This window comes from Rattus norvegicus, chromosome 6, assembly GCF_036323735.1.
Source record: "Rattus norvegicus strain BN/NHsdMcwi chromosome 6, GRCr8, whole genome shotgun sequence".
Lineage (NCBI taxonomy): Eukaryota > Metazoa > Chordata > Mammalia > Rodentia > Muridae > Rattus > Rattus norvegicus.
Window position 1 is genome coordinate 18,789,026 of NC_086024.1, and position 20,770 is coordinate 18,809,795.

The 20,770-nt window shown below is 37.5% G+C and overlaps 1 long non-coding RNA gene across 1 annotated transcript; it reads left to right on the plus strand.

Moving 5' to 3' along the window:
• Positions 1-4,782: 4,782 nt before the first annotated feature.
• On the plus strand, positions 4,783-20,363 carry LOC120103475 (uncharacterized). Its single transcript, XR_005505698.2, has 3 exons — positions 4,783-5,136; positions 9,620-9,658; positions 17,474-20,363. It is a non-coding gene; the product is annotated as an uncharacterized LOC120103475 (long non-coding RNA).
• The last annotated feature ends 407 nt before the right edge of the window (positions 20,364-20,770 follow it).

A 20,770-nucleotide genomic window follows, 5' to 3' on the forward strand; every position in this document is an offset into this window, starting at 1 on the left:
AAATAGCCATTTTTACTATGTTAATCCTGCCAATCCATGAGCATGGAAGATCCTTCCATCTTCTGAGGTCTTCAATTTCTTTCTTCAGGGGCTTGAAGTTCTTATCATACAGATCTTTTACTGGCTTGGTTAAATTCACACCGAGGTAATTTATATTATTTGGGACTATTATGAAGGGTGTCATTTCCCTGATTTCTTTCTCAGTTTGTTTCTCTTTTGTGTAGAGGAAGGCTACCGATTTATTTGAGTTAATTTTATACCCAGCCACTTTGCTGAAGTTGTTTATCAGCTTTAGTAGTTCTCTGGTGGAACTTTTGGGATCACTTAAATATACTATCATATCATCTGCAAAAAGTGATATTTTGACTTCTTCTTTTCTGAACTGTATCCCCTTGACCTCCTTTTGTTGTCTGATTGCTCTGGCTAGAACTTCAAGAACTATATTGAGTAAGTAGGGAGAGAGTGGGCAGCCTTGTCTAGTCCCTGATTTTAGTGGGATTGCTTCAAGTTTCTCTCCATTTAGTTTAATGTTAGCAACTGGTTTGTTGTATATGGCTTTTACTATGTTTAGGAATGGGCCTTGAATTCCTATTCTTTCCAGGACTTTTATCATGAAGGGGTGTTGAATTTTGTCAAATGCTTTCTCAGCATCTAATGAAATGATCATGTGGTTTTATTCTTTCAGTTTGTTTATATAGTGGATCACGTTGATGGTTTTCCATATATTAAACCTTCCCTGAATGCCTGGGATGAAGCCTATTTGATCATAGTGAATGATTGTTTTGATGTGCTCTTGGATTCGGTCTGCCAGAATTTTATTGAGTATTTTTGTGTTGATATTCATAAGGGAAATTGGTCTGAAGTTCTCTTTTTTGTTCGGCCTTTGTGTGGTTTTACGTAAAAGAGTAATTGTGGCTTCATAGAAGGAATTCGGTAGTGATCCATCTGTTTCAATTTTGTAGAATAGTTTGGATAGTATTGGTATGAGGTCTTCTATGATCGTCTGATAGAATTCTGCATTGAACCTGTCTGAACCTGAGCTCTTTTTAATGACTGCTTCTATTTCTTTAGGAGTTATGGGGTTGTTTAAATGGTTTATCTGTTCCTGATTTAACTTTGGTACCTGGTATCGGTCTATGAAATTATCCATTTCCTACAGATTTTCAAGTTAGTTGAATATAGGCTTTTGTAGTAGGATCTGTTGAGTTTTTGAATTTCCTCTGATTCTGTAGTTATGTCTCCCTGATTTTGTTAATTTGGACAGACTCTCTGTGTCCTCTCGTTAGTCTGGCTAAAGGTTTATCTATCTTGTTGATTTTCTCAAAGAACCAGATTTGGTTCTGTTGATTCTGTGTATAGTCCTTTCTGTTTCTACTTGGTTGATTTCAGCTGTGAGTTTCATTATTTCCTGTCTTCTACTCCTCCTGCATGTATTTGTTTCTTTTTGTTCTAGAGCTTTTAGGTGTGCTGTCAAGCTGGTGACATATGCTCTTTCCTGTTTCTTTCTCCAGGCACTCAGAGCTATGACTTTTCCTCTTAGCACAGCTTTCATTGTGTCCCATAAGTTTGGGTATGTTGTACCTTCATTTTCATTAAATTCTAAGAAGTGTTTAATTTCTTTATTTCTTCCTTGACCATGTTATCATTGGGTAGAGCTTTGTTCAACTTCCATGTATATATGGGCATTCTTCCCTTACTCTTATTGAAGCCCAGCTTTAGCCCCTGGTGGTCCGATAGGACACATGTGATTATTTCTATCTTTCTGTATCTGTTGAGGCCTGTTTTATGACTGATTATATGGTCAATTTTGGAAAAAGTACCATGAGGTGTTGAGAAGAAGGTATATCCTTTTGTTTTAGGATAGAATGTTCTGTAAATATCTGTTAAGTCCATTTTGTTCATGATTTCTCTTAGTCTGTCTATGTCTCTGTTTAATTTCTGTTTCCATGATCTGTCCATTGATGAGAGTGGAGTGTTGAAATCTCCTACTATTATTGTGTGAGGTGCAATGTGTGTTTTCAGCTTTAGTAAGGTTTCTTTTATGTATGTACGTGCCTTTGTATTTGGAGCATAGATATTTAGGATTGAGAGTTCATCTTGGTGGATTTTTCCTTTGATGACTATGAAGTGTCCTTCCTTATCTTTTTTGATGACTTTTAGTTGAAAATGGATTTTATTCGATATTAGAATGGCTACTCCAGCTTGCTTCTTCTGACCATTTGCTTGGAAAGTTGTTTTCCAGCCTTTCACTCTGAGGTAGTGTCTGTCTTTGTCTCTGAGGTGTGTTTCCTGTACGCAGCAGAATGTAGGGTCCTCATTGCATATCCAGTTTGTTAATCTATGTCTTTTTATTGGGGGGTTGAGACGATTGATTTTGAGAATTATTAAGGAATAGTGATTATTGCTTCCTGTTATATTCATATTTGGATGTGAGATTATATTTGTGTTTTTCTTCTCTTTGTTTCATTGCCAAGACGATTAGTTTCTTGCTTTTTCTAGGGTGTAGCTTGCCTCCTTATGTTGGACTTTACCATTTATTATCCTCTGTAGTGCTGGATTTGTAGAAAGATCTTGTGTAAATTTGGTTTTGTCATGAAATATCTTGGTTTCTCCATCTATGTTAATTGAGAGTTTTGCAGGATACAGTACCCTGGGCTGGCATTTGTGTTCTCTTAGGGTCTGTATGACATCTGTCCAGGATCTTCTGGCTTTCATAGTCTCTGGTGAGAAGTCTGGTGTGACTCTGATAGGTCTGCCTTTATATGTTACTTGACCTTTTCCCCTTATTGCTTTTAATATTCCTTCTTTATTTTGTGCATTTGGTGTTTTGACTATTATGTGACGGGAGGAGTTTCTTTTCTGGTCCAATCTATTTGGAGTTCTGTAGGTTTCTTGTATGCTTATGGGCATCTCTTTCTTTAGGCTATGGAAGTTTTCTTCTATGATTTTGTTGAAGATATTTACTGGTCCTTTGAGCTGGGAGTCTTCAGTCTCTTCTATACCTATTATCCTTAGGTTTGATCTTCTCATTGAGTCCTGGATTTCCTGTATGTTTTGGGCCAGTAGCTTTCCATTTTACATTACCTTTGACAGTTGTGTCGATGATTTCTATAGAATCTTCTGCTCCTGAGTTTCTCTCTTCTATCTCTTGTATTCTGTTTGTGATGCTTGTATCTATGTCTCCTTGTCTCTTCCTTTGGTTTTCTATATCCAGGATTGTTTTCCTGTGTTCTTTCTTTATTGCTTCTATTTCCATGTTTAACTCCTTTACCTGTTTGATTGTATTTTCCTGGAATTCTTTCAGGGATTTTTGTGATTCCTCTCTATAGGCTTCTACCTGTTTATTTATGTTTTCCTGTGTTTCTCTAAGGGAGCTCTTCATGTATTTCTTGAAGTCCTCCATCATCATAATCAAATGTGATTTTTTTTTTTTGGTTCTTTTTTTCGGAGCTGGGGACCGAACCCAGGGCCTTGCGCTTCCTAGGCAAGCACTCTACCACTGAGCTAAATCCCCAACCCTCAAATGTGATTTTTAAATCTAGATCATGGTTTTCTGGTGTGTTTGGATATTCAGTGTTTGCTTTGGTGGGAGAATTGGGTTCCGATGATGCCATGTAGTCTTGGTTTCTGCTGTTTGGGTTCCTGCACTTGCCTCTCGCCATCAGGTTTTCTCTGGTGTTACCTTGTTCTGCTACTTCTGACAGTGGCTAGTCCGTCTTATAGGCCTTTGTGTCAGGAGTGTTGTAGACCTGTTTTCCTGTTTTCTTTCCACCAGTTATGGGAACAGAGTGTTCTGCTTTTGGGCGTGTAGTCTTTCCTGTCTACTGGTCTTCAGCTGTTTCTGTGGGCCTGTGTCCTGAGTCCACCAGGCAGGTCACTTGGAGCAGAAAAGTTGGTCTTACCCGTATCCCGCAGCTCAAGTTGCTCATGGGGTCTTCTTTGGAGTTCTTGGTGAGGGCAGCAACCAGAAGGGTCTGTGCCGCCTTCTCCGGGAGCCCCCGTACACTGGGGTCCCAGATGGCGTTAGGTGTTTTCCTCTGGAGTCAGAAATGTGGGCAGAGTGTAGTCTCTTCTGGCTTCCCAGGCATGCCTGCCCCTCTGAAGGTTTAGCTCTCCCTCCCACAGGATTTGGGTGCAGAGAACTGTTGACCGATTCCCTTCAGGTCTGGGTGGTGTCTGGACTGCAGGGGGTCTGCCATAACAGTGCCCCTATCTTCTGGCTCCCAGAGGCCATATACAGTTTCCTCTTGGGCTAGGGATGTGGGCAGGGTTGGGCAGTATTGGTGGTCTCTCCCACTCTGCAGTCTCAGGTGTGCCCACCTGTCCTGGCGGTGAGCTCTCTCTGACCATGTTGTTTTGATAGCATAAATCTGCCTTTTCAGTCACTGAAAGTCGAAGAGTTCATCATGACATTGATCGTTCTTAATTTGTTGCTGGTTAAAGTAAATATATAGGGAAAATTGTCAGTTACTCTACTTAAAACTTTCTTGATAGATTTGTTTCCATACTAACTTAAGTTGGCTTTTATTCTCACAAGTTTTGATTCTAAGGTGAAAATAAACATACACATTTAAGTTTTAACTTATATAGAAATTTATAAGCTATCCATGTGTTGGCACAGTAGTGGATAATTTTTTAAAGTGGTATTGATATGTTTATACTTTCTAAATACTTTTTAATTTTTATTCTTATGTTATCATTATGTGTATAGTGCGTGCATGTGTGTGTGTGTGTGTGTGTGTGTGTGTGTGTGTGTGTGTACATGTACGCATGAGAGTTGGGGACACACACATACAACAGTGCACACATGAGGTCAGTGCACAGCACTACAGAGTTACCTCTCTACATCCACCATCAGTTACAGAAATAGAACTTGAATCCTCACTCATGCTTTCAAGAATAATTCTTTTTTTAAACTCATTGAGACTCTTGCTAGCCTCATTTTTATATGCCTCAATTTTGATTTTTGTTTGTTTGTTTCCTTGTATGTGTTTTGTAGCTTAGGAGAGACTACTTTGTGACTTTGAAAAGAAAGAACATTGTAATGGATTCTGAAAAACTATTTTTGTATGTGTTACAATAGATTGCTTTTGATCTTTGAGAAGTCTGCTTCACATAATTCCAACTACCCTGCAGGTAGGGGATGATGCCTTACTCATTTTTCTGTCTTCAATTTCAATGATCAATGGATTTAATATAAAAACATTTTCAGTATGTTTGTCAATTTGTCTTACTTCTGATATTATCTGCAACTGTGTCTTTGTTCTGGACAAATGCATTTTGTATAACAGAATGCATTCTAAGCATAATTTTTGGAAGCAATCTGTTTGTGTGAGTTTATGTTGCAAATTGATAATGAGACAGTATGGACCATGTTGAAGAAAAATCAAAATATTACTTACTTCTGTAAAATTCAGTTACTTCAGATCATCTGTAACATTCAGGTCTTCTACAAGATCAAGATCACAGAAAAAAAGTAGATATTATTTCTGCAGCATATAGCATATTATTTTAAGTGAACTGTACTTCTATGTTTGTCTGAGGACAAGATACAGTTGAGTCTCAGTAGCTAAGAATACCTGAAATAATGCTGCATTTTCTAAGCAAGCATTTCAAAACAATTTGGGAGTAGCAACCTTACCCACCATCAACATCCTATTGAATTATTCTGCCTCAGTTCCTTTTTGCTTTTATCTTATTTTATTTTATTTTCAGATATGATTCTCAGACTTGGTAAGAAAAATTTTTGGCAGTAAATAAAGATATTTTCTCCACAAAACTTCATTTTCCCTTTCTCATGTTTGTGATGTTCATGAATTTGTAATGCCTTGAAATAATCTAATTTTACTGGAAGAAATGGAATGAAAAGTGTTAAAGGATATCATAGGCCAGTATTTCTCACTCATGCCTTATTTATTAATGATTTTCTATTTTGAAATATTTCACAGTGTCCCTGAACCCCTTTGGGCCCTTAATTCTCCCTCCAACTTTTCCATACAGGTCCTGGAGCTCCATCCAATATTTGGCTGTGAGTCTCTACATCTTTTTCAGTCAGCTACTGGACGGATCCTCTCAGAGGCCAGTTATGCTAGGTTCTGGTCTACACACATAACAGAGTATCATTAAAAGCATCAAGGATAGGTGCTTACCTTTGGGATAGGTTTCCAACTGGGCTGGTTATTGGTTGACCATTTCCTCAGTCTCTGGTCTATCCCCCATCCCTGCATTTCTTATAGGCAGGACAAATTTTGAGTCAAAAGTTTTCTGGGTGGGTTGATATTCCTAACATTCCAATGGGGTTCCTGCCTGACTAGGGGAGGCGGTCTCCTCAGGTTCCATATTTCTGCTACTGTGAGTCTCAGCTAAGGTCACTCTCCTTGATTCCTGGGAGCCTTCCCCAACCCAGGGCTCAGGAAGTTCTTAGAGATATGCCCCACCTATCACCCCCACCAAGGACAAATTTCCATTAGTTTTCCTGGCCCTCTCTCTCCTGTCTCTTTCCACATCTAACTGTGAACACCAACCATACCCTTTCATCTACCCAATTCCTTCACTCCATCTGCCTCCTATGACTATTTTATTCCCCTCATATCATCTTCACCTAGGCCTTCCTTCTTGTTTAGCTTCTGTGGAGTATACCCTGTTTATCCTGTATTTCATGGCTTATATTCACTCATCAGTGAGTAAATGCCATGCATGTCAGTTTGGATTTTGGTTATCTCACTCAGGATAATATCCTTAAATTCCATCCAGTTGCCAGCGAATATTCGTGATGTCTTTGTTTTTAATGGTTGGATAGTATTTTGTTTATTCATTCTTCATTTGAGAGACATCCAAGTTGTTTCCAGTTTCTGGCTATTCTGAATAAAGCTGGCTATGACCATAGTTGTGCAAGTGTCCCTGGAGTAATGTGGGGAATCTTTTGAGTATATGCTCAAGAGTGGGATAGTTGGGTCTTGAAGTAAAACTATTCCCAGTTTTCTGAGAAACGGCTATATTGATTTCCAAAGTGGTTGTAAGAGTTTGCACTCCTATCAGCCATGGAGGAGTATTCCCCTCGCTCCACAAGCTTGTTAGCATGTTCTACTACTTGGGTTTTGTCTTGTTTTGTTTTCTTTATCTTTTCTTTATCTTAGCCATTCTGAGGTGTATATAAATGGGAACTCAGGGTCATTTGAATTTGCATTTCCCTGATAACTATAAACATTGTACATTTCTTTAAATGCTTTTATCCCATTTGAGATCCCTCTGTTGAGAGTTGTCTGTTTATACTCCATACCACGTTTTTAAATTGGATAATGTGAACTGAAGAAAATGGGAAAAAGGAGATTCTATGTTTTTATAAGATTTTATAATTTTTAAGAGAAGTTTCTTTATTACCAAAATAAACTTTAAATCACAAATATAATTCATGGAGACAATGAAGCCTCATGTTCTTGATCCTTATATCCCTTTATATAATAAAACATCTTTGGATGCTTTTATATAAGTCTACTTAACCATTTGTTTTAGCACAAAGAGTATCATTATAGGAAAGAAAAATTAAATTGGTTTTCATAAAAGAAATATTTCCCAGAGTATAGCATTGGATTCACGTTTGTAAACTATAGAATAGATTAATGCACCCATAGTGAAAGATTGTGAAGTCACATGGGATCATCTAAAAGCCAACTTGAAAAAAGAAGAAAGGATTTAGAATGTTACAGTCTAAGGTTAAAAGTTCTGTTTTATAAGTGGACTATTTGCTAGGTTTCATTACAACTTTTGTTAATAGCTGCTGTCGTTATTTTATAAGTACTCCAGATTATTTCTAAAAGAAATAAAAATTATTATTATGTGAAAATATATTATCAAACACTCCCATATTCATCAAAATTATAGGGGGAGGGATATTAGAGAGAAAAAGGAGAAGGAAAGGACATGAGGTGGAGAATAGGAAAATAACAAATGGAGTAAGTTCCTATGTAGTCACAGATCAGATCTGAGTGCTGATGGAAAAAGAAATGGTTTGTTCAGGCTAGAAATTGACAGAACCAGGAACATTAGGTGAGAAGGAAATTCTAAAAAGAATAGAACACGGAATTTAAAAGACTGTGGCAGTAAATGTGCTCACTGTGAGAAAAAGAATTCTTAAATATACCACACTTTGCCACACATGGTCACCAACTCTGGAAGTACCTTGCAACTTTGCCAGCAGATGTCTTAACTCAACCCTGCATGTTCATGGTTGCATATTAAGACAACGAAAGCAGCACTCATTTATCAGTTTACATCCCATTGGTTAGTTTGGGGAGACCTCGACTATCTCTTGAGGATTTCACAACCACACTCCTATCTGGAATATGAGTGTTGCTCAAATTTTTGGTAGCATTCTAATTCTTCTGCCCATCGGCCCTGAAGTCCCTTACACCTTGTAGACTGGGAGCCAGATGGCAGTCTGCCTCTGATGTAGAATCTACATCCTTTCCATGTAGCTACCCTGTCTTCCAACCAGCAGTGACTCACATCCTAGTCATCACCCAATCTCTCAGAATTCCTCCTTTTCCATAAGACACAGAACTGTGATTGTCAAGTCTCACCTATTTTTAGTTTTTTTTAATAAATATTTCCATATTGATTTCTATAGTGGCAAGAAGCAGAAGGATAAGAAAATAGGAGGGGATATGTTAAACAAACAATGTGTAGTTAAATAAAAATTCTCTTTACATAACACAATACCATGTGAAATGAATGTACACAATGAAAATTGAAGGAAAAAAAAGACAAAAATACATGAATGCCTCACCTAGTTGATACTTACTTAGATACCCTCCATATCATGAGGATGTGTGGTTAACTCATCTTAATCCTGTCTCCAAGTCATGGAAGTGGTACCCCCATCAAATCAGGAAAAACAATTTTATAAAAAGCGATATTGACAAACATATACAGACATTTGCCTACCACATGCCTTCTAAGACTTGAATGAGTTCTACAAGATTTTTTAACCTAAATAATACAAAACAATGTTTATAAAGCTAACTCAGCACATTTTTGCATATATATGTACATATGTATAACATTCATTTTATACACACACACACACACACACACACACACAAGTAAAGCTAAACTTGAAACTGTGTCTCAATGTACTGATGGAGGAGTTGAATTACAATTACAAGTCATCAGTTAACAAAAGAAAGATCAGGGCTAGAGAGATAGCTCACAGGTTAAGAGCACTTGCATTTCTCACAGAGGACCAAGATTTAGTCCCCAACACTCACAGGCTGGCTTATAACCCTCATTATCATCAGGTCCTGGGGATGGAGTGGTGGAAACTTGGATCTGCTTCTGGCCTCTGTGTGTGTGCTAAATATATGTGGTACACAGAAATTAATGTAAACCAACTATATATATATATATATGAAATATAAAGAAATCTTCAAAAAGAAATGAAAAAAGACAAAATTTACCCTAATATTTGTAAGATACTCATCATGGAAAACAATTGTAGAAGAGTCCAATGTTAATACCCATCCCTCAGATCTTCTCACAGAGACAGAATATATCTGTAGAGGGAAATGTACATGAGTATATATTTAAAATATTACTAATGCTTTTTCCTTTTAATGATTAGGTGAATGGATGGCAAGACATGTGCAGAATAAATTTGCAGGTAAGTGCTTCCATTCAGATGCAATGTCATAGATGAAATGTCTCCAGGTCTCATTGTTTGCTTGTTCCAGAATAGGAAGCAGGAGAGGGGAGAAAGCCTACATATTCCAGTGATATCTCCTGCAATAATAATATAGATAGAATGAAATGGAGAAAAGGCATTGCCTGAAGATCACATATTCAGAAGGGTGAGAACTAATAGTATCAGCATAATTCAAGCAAAAGCTGTCTACCATTAAACAATGTCTTAGATAAACCTCCCAGGATTACCTATCAGTTCACTCAAGCTACAGGGAGAAGTCTTAGAACAACTGCTAAGTAAAAAAAAAAATTTAAATTAAAAAAAAGCCCTGCAGAGTAGCAAAATCAAGTATCTAGGGATGCTTGGATTATCTATGGAGAATCTCCACATGGTCCATCCTGACTTACAATCACAAAAACTGTGATTAGACTATCTGTACTAACACAGCATGCAAAAGCCATGGACAGCAGTACAAGGTTTTCTTAACAACCAAAGGAGAAAAAACAGAAACCAAATCCATGAACTAAAGCTTCTCAGAGGCTTTGCCAGCACATCCAGGTCACTAAAGCAGTGCAATTGCATGCAGACCAGTCTTTAAGCATCTGGCAACTTGTCCCCTGATCTCCACATGCATGCTCTGGAAAGAGTGTTTCCAGCCAGAAGCAGACATACAAAATAAAGAGGAAATGTTCAAGTTTTGTTTGTTTGTTTGTTTGTTTGTTTGTTTGTTTGTTGTTTGGTACTTTTGTGACACACCAGTAGGACTGAGGTGTTATAGTACAACAATTAAAAACTGGAGAAAAGGTAAGTTTGTGTTGAGGTAAACACATCCTCATAGCCTTGTTCACTTCAAGTCTGCATTTATTTGGTGGCCACATTCACTCAACTGGACATGAAGGAAAGAAATGGTTGAGATCTAAGGTCATTGCATGCGTGGATCAGAGATGATTCCACATAATTTTCTTCTGAAACTGCCTACAAGAATATTCAGGAAGTATTTAATAAACTACCTCATAACAGTCTTCAATGATACATTAACCAAGTTATTTTGCCCAAACCTTTAAGTCTCTGCACACTCAGGAAAACACTAAGGTATTTACATTAAAACCAGCATGAACTTCTCAGAGGCAGGAAGCCATAAGCAGGTGCTTGGAGAAAATACAGCAGGAGCTGGGGGCTCAATGATAAGATTAATAAGATTTAAAAATATGCATAAGATTAGTATTACCATCCTTGTTCTGACCTGTGCATGAAAGAACTTCAAAAGTTTTTCTGTATGAGAAGTAAAGTAACTTCTAAACTCAACTGAAAGCTTTTTTATAATTGCGTGCTTTAAAGAAACTTTTTCTCCATGCTGATTTAAAGCAGATTAAAGTTCTAATTTTACTTCTCTAGTGGTAATTTAGGAACATCTGTTTATAAGTAGTTTTTAAACTATAAATTTAGTTTTTATACAATTTGCTATATAATATTTAATTTACACAGAAGAAAGGGTACACAAATAAGTGAACAGACTATGATACAATTTTCAATTCTCTGCAGATTAAATTATGAAGCAATTTCCAATGTAAAATTTTTTTCTTGGGTGGTATCAGACATAAAGGAAGGAATATAAGGTATAAGTAAAGAAAAACATAAAGTAGGACAATGAGAGCCTGGAAGAAAGCATGAACTTGGGCCAGCAAGATGGCAGGTAAAGCACTTACTTTGGAAGCCTAATGGCCTGATCTAGACAACAGAACTGACTCTGGTAGGAAAAACACAACTAAAAAGTTATCCTCTGACATCACAAGTACACACACACACACACACACACACACACACACACACACCACTAAATATTTTTTCATTTAATATTTTATATTTTTATTTAAAACTTTCGATGCAACATAATTTGATCATTTCCCCTCTCGTAGATCCACTCTACTTCTCTACCTACCCAACTTCATGTTATCTCTGTCTCTGTCTCTGTCTCTATCGCTCCCTCAAAACAAATGAAACATACAAAATATGCCAAAAAGAAAAGCACAAGAAATCATGGAGTCCATTCTGTATTGACATGGAAACTGGCCAGAACTATGGTAAGACTCTACAGTTTCTTAGAGAAAACTGACTGTCCTTTCTCAACTGGTTAAGGATGGGATTTCAGGTTCCCTTCTCCTGGTCTCAGGGTTTAGTCTGATTTAAACTAAGCAGGTCTCATGACTACTGACCGTTTCTGTGATTTCATATGTACTAGCCCTGTCATGCGAGGAAGATGCTGGTTCTTTGGAGCCAACCGGGGGGTTAAGTAATTCACTGATTTATGGGCATAACAATATGTTATTGGCAGTTATTTTATTGCTATTTTCCATTAACAGAGTCCAATACCTGCCATACAATTGGTAGCTAGGGTTGATTCCTTTGAACTTCCTGTCTAAATGGGCGTCCTCTTCCTCACTCACTGTACCATGAGTTCCTGAAGTAGCAGCTCAGACAAAGATAATGACCGTCACCAAATAGAGGAAAACCAGTCGTTGGTCAAGAATATACAAGTAGAAGTATTCTGCTGAAACCACCAAATCAATTCACAGATAAAATATTTAAAATATATTTAGATATATAAAACAAAACAAAACATTTTTGATAACAGTCTAACAGCAATTCAGAGATTTAGTGTTTCAAGAGGTCAGAAGAGCTAGCTCTGTCCATCATCTGCTGCAGCATTCTGAAGAGTGAGCCTTGTACCTCACCTGGACAGCACAGTAGAACTGACCTGGTGGCAGTGTCTCAGGGTGAGTTGGCTCTGAGGTCATGAGCATGGGCAAGCTGGCCCTGCTCCTCACTTGCTACAGCATTTGGAAAAGGAGGACCTGCACCTCACCGGGGCAACACAGTAGAACTGACCCGGGACATGAGGATTGCAGGTGAGCCAGTTCTAAGAGCCTGAATACAGAAGAGCTAGCCCTCCCTCTTTTCTGCTTTTCAGTGGGACAGAAGAGAAAGAGATGTCCCTTCCTCTCCCTTGCTACCTATGGCAGGCAGGAGAGCAGGGCCATGAGAGTGAGAGAACTGGGAATGTCCCTTACCGGCTGCAACACTATGTAGAGTGTTTTCTGCCCTCGTCTGGGCCGCAGAGTAGAGCTGGTCCTGGTGAGAGTAGGAGAGTCAGCGTGCTGACCAGCTCAGATAATTTTCATGCCCATATCTAGGGCTTTAAATTGGACGATCCTAACATCTACCTCGTCAAGGACTATTGGAGTACATGAAGGGGCCAGTCCTACAGATCCAAAACTATGGGATTTCCACGACACAGGGCAACAACAGGATACCTGGGAGGCGTCCCAATGAGATTCCAGTATTGATAGAGTAACAGAAGCCAGAGACCTTCATTACAGTGAACATTTGCAAGCAAAGAAGTGTGGACAAAAGGGTGTACTGTGGGATACAACTACAGTTTCCACAACAAGATATTTTTCTTTGTTGGAGGAAGGTTGAAAGGGTGGAGGGTGGATACAAAGGGAGGGGCAGATGTGTGGGTTTGGGGTACATGGTGTAAAATTCACAAAGAACCAATATAAAGTTTTTAAAAGAACATCAAGAGCAGCTCTTAGAAAGTCACTCATAGCTCTACCAAGGAAAACAGTCTACAAAAAAAAAATGTACAAAGCACAGCACATGAGTTAAGAGTACACAGTAATTTTAATAAAGTTTTGGAAAAATAAAAAGTTGGGCATTGGTTGAAATATTCGAAGATAAAATAAGAATGGCTTAGCAGAGAAGTAAAATGTTTTTGTAGATTTTAAGATGCACTAAAAATACCGAAGATAATAAATAAAAGTAAATGTCCACTAGACCTTACCAGGAAAGCTGCGGCACATCGACCACAAAGAGAGGCATTTAAAAATAGCTACAAAAGACAGTGTGCACTGCAGTCATAAGACAATAAGGCCATAAACACATATGGAAAAATTCAATGTCATTTCAAAAATGAAAGTTATATTTTATAGTGCATGTAAGAAAGACTTCTCTATCACTGCGGGTCTAGGCATACACAATAAAAGCAAACTTGGCAGGCGACTTGGTAGTACAAAGAAATGAAAACTTCCTCCTCTCTTGGTGAGTAGGGAGCCAAAGAGCAGAGCCAGGATTAAAAACAAATGAGAGAAAATGTATTAATTCTGTCAAGGAAGAACAGCTTAGGAGTCCTTTGCCAGAGAATGCTCTCCTGGAGGAAACAGTTCTGGGGTTTAAGTTATAGTCCTTTAGGAAAGAAGATAGAGAAAGCTGACATCGTCTAAGGCTGCTGTGAAATAAAGCATTTGTGCTGGAAGTAGGCAGGATGGTGTACTCTCAAAGCCTATCCCTGTGTCATTCTTCCTCCAGCAAGACTGTACCTCCTCAACTTCCCCACCTATTGCCACCAACTGGAAACCAAGTGTCCAAATGTCTGAGGCTCTGGAAAATGTTTCCTACTGAAGCTACCATGGAATTGTGCTGAGTGTTTGGAAAGAGTTCTGCTTTGCGTCAATGCCTTCAGTGTGCCTCGTGTTAGTGAAAACACCTTAGTTAGCACAGTACTGGGCTGAGGAGAATAGTAAAGTCAAGGTGACTATAAATGAGCTGCTCTTGTTCTTAGCTAAGAGCTCGCTACCAAAGAGCATGAGAGTAATTATTAGCCTCACTCTATGGTGTGTCTCCATCAAAAAGCACTGCTGGTGTTCAGGGGAAAGCTGTTTTTATTTTATTATCATTATCGTCTTGTTCAGCTTTTACCTGCTGATACTCACACGGCTGGTATATAATATAGGCCCCAAGGCACTGTGGTTTCCCCAATTCAATATGTACCTGAGATGACTACCAAATGATTCCTAATGGTGAAAACTTTCCATGGCAAACTTTTGTCTGGCTGTTTATAACTGAGCTACTAATTTACAAACTACCCTTGAGGTTAACATTTTCAGTCAAAATATTTCCCCTCTAGATATACAAGGTGGTAGTTTTGTGTTCATATTAACATTGGGAATTTTCACTATTTGGAAATTTTTATGGTGGTTTTCTTTGGTTGTTTGTTTTGGTTTTATTTTTTTTTAAGATTTATTTATTTATTATATATGAGTACACTGTAGCTGTCTTCAGACGCACCAGAAGAGGGCATCGGATCTCTTTACAGATGGTTGTGAACCACCATGTGGTTGCTGGGAATTGAACTCATGACCTCTGGAAGAGCAGTCGGGTGCTCTTAACCGCTGAGCCATCTCTCCAGCCCTGGTTTTATTTTTGTTTGCTTATTTAGGGAAAGGATAAAAGGATGAAGTTCAAACCAGCTTTGAACCATGCTCCTCCCATCTGAGTCTCCCAAGACCTAATACATTATATGTCTGCCACAATGCCTCTATTCTCGATGCATATTTTAATGTGTTAGTAATAATGACAAGTATAGTACATTTACTTTGAATTTAGGGCTACATTAATAATTTTCACTTGTACTTCTAGACTTCTGTCTCCATTTCTTTTGCTACATTTCATAGGCACAAGCAAGTGGACACTGGGGATTACTCATGGATGAGACACAGTAATGAAAGCTGCATGGACAGGTTTCCTTCAGGGGTTGTATTACTATTATGAACACCACCATTCAGAGCAACTTGGGGATGAAAGGGTTTATTTTACCCCACAGATCACAGTCCATCATTGACAGAAGTCAGGTCAGGTACTCGAGGCAGAAACCTGGAGTCAGGAACTGAAGTAGAAGTCATGATGGAAGCTGTTTACTGGCTTGTTCCTCATGGCTTGCTCAGCCTTCTTTATTATAGAGCCCAGGAATACCTGCCCATGGATGGCATTCCTCATAGCAAGTGAGGTCACATCAGTCACATATCAAGAAATAGCCCCACAGGTCAGTCTGATTGAAGCATTCTCTTAGTTGAGGTTTATTCTTGAGAATATCTCTCTCTCTCTCTCTCTCTCTCTCTCTCTCTCTCTCTCTCTCTCTCTCTCTGTCTTAACAACAGACATCAGGATGGTACAGTGATTCATCTGACTTTAGAAATAACCTGTCTATAATTTACTAATGACTACCTAAAATATATTTCAAGACTTTCAAAAAAAATGATGCCAAAGTTTTTGCCTTAATCCTTGGAGTAGATTTAAATGCAGACCATATGTAGAAGAAAGAGAGGACAAAGAGATTAAACTGTAAAATGAATTGAATTTCAAAATCTAATGCAGATCAGAAAGATGGGAATATCTTGTGACTGTTTAATGATCAGCTTTGCACTCAGGATCTAACCTATCCTCCCAAGCTTATCTTATCTCTGAGATTTCTTACACACAATTACCAGGCATGATTCATGTCTAAATTAAAGGAAAAGATTCTAGATAAAAATACACTCAATTCCATAAATGTGGTGATGAAAACTGATTCATTTTCTTACTATTTTCTAAGAAATGGTTGACATTATAAATTTATAAAAACACAATCAATTCACTGCTATTTATACTAAAAGACTATGCTAAATTTTACTTATGTAAGTCAAAAAAGGTAAGTAATCATTTAATTTGTTTTCCTGGGGGATGAAACCAATCAGTCATCATAAAATAACTTTTTCTTGAACACAAAAGAATATTGAATATAATACACCCAAACCAGGGAGTAGACACCCTATTTACCGTGACAAATATCTGAATATACTGATTTTGCGATCTTTATTTGCAAAAGAATCTAGAACAACACAAATAGGAGTTAGCACTTAAACATTATCAAAACTTTTTAAATTATATTTCTATTCATTTTGCTAGCTTCCAGGTTATTGGAAAAATATGAAAACTTCACACCTCGCATCTCACATTTATAAATATATATTCCTATTTAGGAGAGGGAGAGGGAGAGGGAGAGGGAGAGGGAGAGGGAGAGGGAGAGAGAGAGAGAGAGAGAGAGACAGAGAGAGAGAGAGAGAGAGAGAGAGAGAGAGAGAGAGAGAGAGAGAGAGAGAGATTCTTTGGCGGGCTAGATAATCTTCAAACAAGATCCAATATTTTTAGATGTGCTCTCAGGGAACCTAAAAGCTTTATTTTTGGCAATACGAGTCAACATGCTGTCAGTTACCTCCTCCAAGATGCAATTACACTGAGCACTAAATAATTCTGAGCTTCCGGCAAGAGGCTATATACAAAACTGTTTCCACAGACCTGTAAGCAAATTAACATCTTCTAAAAGAGCTACAGAGCAAAACCTCACTTAACTTATTTCCTGGCAGTAGGATCATGGTGGAAAATTTGGGTTAAGGACTGGTTTTTATTATTGAATATTACTTTTATAAAGGAAAACGTTCAAATTAATTCTTCAATTTCTAAACTCCCAAGGAATTCTTTGTTACCACTTTGAAATTTTCTGGAATATGAGAGTCAATTCTCAAGCCCCTTGAAAGTTTTGTGGATATTTATAAGAATCTCTTTGATTCTTACTGTATGGATTTGAACTGTTCATCCTCTACCTAGTTCTTAGATGCATAAAGATGATGTCTCTACTCTCCAGACATCTTGAAAAAAAAAAAGCAAGAGATGACTAATGTTATTTTCACAGAATATTTGTGTATGTTAAAAGAAAGGACATAAAAATTTTGGCATCAAAATCTTAATAAATGCTATTGGAATTCATCATAATTCACATGCTATCTACCAAATTTCAAAATATAATTGTTATTGTCAAATTAGGAATAAAATAGGCTGGAGACAAATTGTTTCAGAGGATATGGGATTTCCAACTGTAGTCCTGTGGTAATATCAATGAGACCTTTTTTTTTTGAGTTGTAGGTACAACTAATGGTGGAGCTGCCCTGTTCTGTTGAGTGATGGAGTGATAAAGCCATTTAAAGATGAATGAGATTTACCATAGAGAGTGTTATTTTGAGTAGACGCACACCACAGGAAGAAAAATTGAGTCATGAGTCTCAGACGTCCTACAACATCATTCTGTCTTTCAGCAGAATGGTTTCACTGTTAAAAGGAACACATTTCTTTCCTCTTGCTTCATCGTGTCGTCCCAACTCTATCGCGTTAGATTACTGCTCAGGAAAGCATCTGGACCATATCAGAAAATAGAAAGTGCTGTTCAAAGTCAAGTTACTGGCTGCTTCCAGCATAGAACATGTGACCAACGTGGCAGGAAGCCAGAGGAAAGGTATATAGCTTGCTTATTGTAAAATGGTCTATCTAAACCTTGAGGTATTTCACCAGGGGACCATACATCATATAATATTAGCATCTTCTTCCGAATATAACGTTTATATAGTATAAAATCACTGTTCTGCTGATGGATATTTTCAAGACTGTTTAACTTTAACACCATTAATGTTTACTCTTTCACAGTTCTTCATGCTTTGTATTAAAGGAATCAATTCCTTTCTTTAAAAATATTTACATTACATGGCTGTTGTATGTTGGATCCTGTGGCTGTCCAGAGTTATTAAAGTCTGATGTCTCCAAGTAGCTCATCTACAAATAATGAAATTGATACAACCAGCCATTTATCACCACTATAATTCAACATGAAGAAGCTCCACATAAAATTATTGCATACAATGCTAAAATCCTTTAGCAATAACAATCACATTCAATTTTTTTCTCTTTCTTCTCTATGTCAGGAAGACATTTTCCAGTTAGAATCCCTTTAAGTTCCACTATTTGAACATCATCCAAAAGAAAAAGAAGACAGAATATCAACTTTATTTTGTGCAATGTGTTTTGCAGATGAGTAAACTATTAAGGACAAAGAAAAGAAGCATGAATTTTACCATATTAAGGATCATGGAAATGCAAACTTAAGCTTTAATAAGTGAAACAAACACTTAATAAAATGTATATTCATATATAATAACCATAAATTCACAATATTATACATATATATGAAAATTTATGCTATAGATATGAAATTATATATGTGCACATACGTGTGTACCTTTGGGAATTTCTGTGTGTACTTTATGCTCACTGTTTTGTAGAAACAACTGAAAGACAGAAGGCAAGGTAGTCAGAAGGCAAGGTCTGCAGAGGTCTGATGACAGCATTATTTAGGAGGCCACAGAGTGACAGGCACAGCACACAGCTGCCAGGAGAGTGCATTAATGTGCCAATCCAACACGAGGGAGCTATTTCTAGGAAAGTCACTTAGAGATGTCTTCAGTATGTGCCTGGGAAACCTATAAAAATATCTGTAGAAATGCTAGCTCCAAAGTTACAGAAATGCAAGCACATATAAGTATAAGAGTATACAAGTACATTTTGGTACATTCAAACAATAAAATATAATAATACTGGAAAAATAGTGTGAAACAAATGTCAGTATAATGAATGAATATAAAATAAATATCATTAAATGTTAAATGCTATCACATAGAAAGGAATAATTATATTTGTACACAGTTCAAAAATCAAATTAAAACTTAAGTTACATAATCATTATATATCATATGATTATAAATGTGTTGTTATATCTATAGGTATATATATTCTTATATACTAAAAATTTTTAAACACAGAATTAAGCTATTATTATATTGTTTAGGATGAAAGTATGCTAATATATGGGCATGGGTTTTCATGCATGTCAGTTACTATTTCCTGATATTCAATGTATTTTTGATAGGATAGGATCTGAAATTCTTTAAGGTCCAAGTATCTAAGAACAGCTTAAAGGGGTTCTCTAGATTATCTTAGCCTCTGACATACCTGTGAGGGGTTCTCTAGATTTTCTTAGCCTCTGACATACCTGTGAGGGGTTCTCTAGATTATCTTAGCCTCTGACATACCTGTGAGGGGTTCTCTAGATTATCTTAGCCTCTGACATACCTGTGAGGGGTTCTCTAGATTATCTTAGCCTCTGACATACCTGTGAGGGTTTCCAGATTATGTTCAATTGAGTTGGGATGCAAAATGTGCAGCTGCCTCAAGGCTCTGATGCGGTGACTTCCTTCCTATGATCCAAAATAACTGCTTCATTTCTTAAGACATTTTCATCAAGGAATTTTTATCACAGAAACAGCAAAAGTATCTAAATAAATTGCTACCAAGAAGTGGGCAGTTGCTCTATTAAAATGAATTAAATCCCTCTTACACTCATGCTGCCTTTAGAATTTGTTTGTGGCAGGAAGAGTTTTCATATATAGGCACAAAAGCTCTAGAGTCCTCCAAGTGGAGCTTACTGGGAGTTTGGAAACAGAAATGACAGTAAGAATGCAAATGAGAGGGGCACCAGCTCATGTGGGCAGTGCAGCAGCACATGGAGGTGGGGCATCAGATTATGGGGGGGCACCAGCTGGTGGGTTCCAGAAGGAATAAGGATGCTACTGTGAAATGGGCCACATGTTTCGCCTACCTCCTAGCAAAGAATTTGGCTGGGCTCTACATTGAGAACTTGTATGAAGTTGACTTTCAAAGTAATAGATTATTTCTTTGATGAAGGAAATTTTGGGACAGCATAGCCTTCCATCTATGGAATGGCTACTGATGTTTGCCTTCATCCTGGTCCACAGTCACAAAGAGAAGAGTGGAAGAATGTGAAGTGTGCAGTTTGGCAAGGAGTCCATGAGGTTCATAGTTTAATACAATTGTAATATGTTTTATTTTGGCTATTTTTGTCTGTAACTTTAGGGTCTGTTTCAATTTCATTTCTGATGATAAAATAAAATATTCTGACAAAAAGCAACTTAAAGAAGGAAGAATTTATTTGCCTTGAATTTCCAGGTTACCATCCATCATTGTGGGGAAGTCAGGGAAGGAACCATAAGCAACTAACCACATCACATCCACAGTCAGGGGCAGAGAGCAGTAAGAAATGTGTGCACCCTTGTATCAGTTCAATTTCTTCATTCTTCATAGTATTTCAGGATGCCCTGTATAGAAAAGATGCCCACAGTGGGCAGCATCTTCCCACATCAGTTAGCTTAAGGAAGACAATCCCTCACTGACAAGGCCACAGGCAAATAAAATATAGACAATATTTATTGAGACCATCTTCACTGATGACTCCAGGCAGTGTTAATTTGATAGTTAAAGCTAACTCATGGGATTATAGCTAAGAAATTGAAGCTTGACCAATATTGAGGAGTTTCC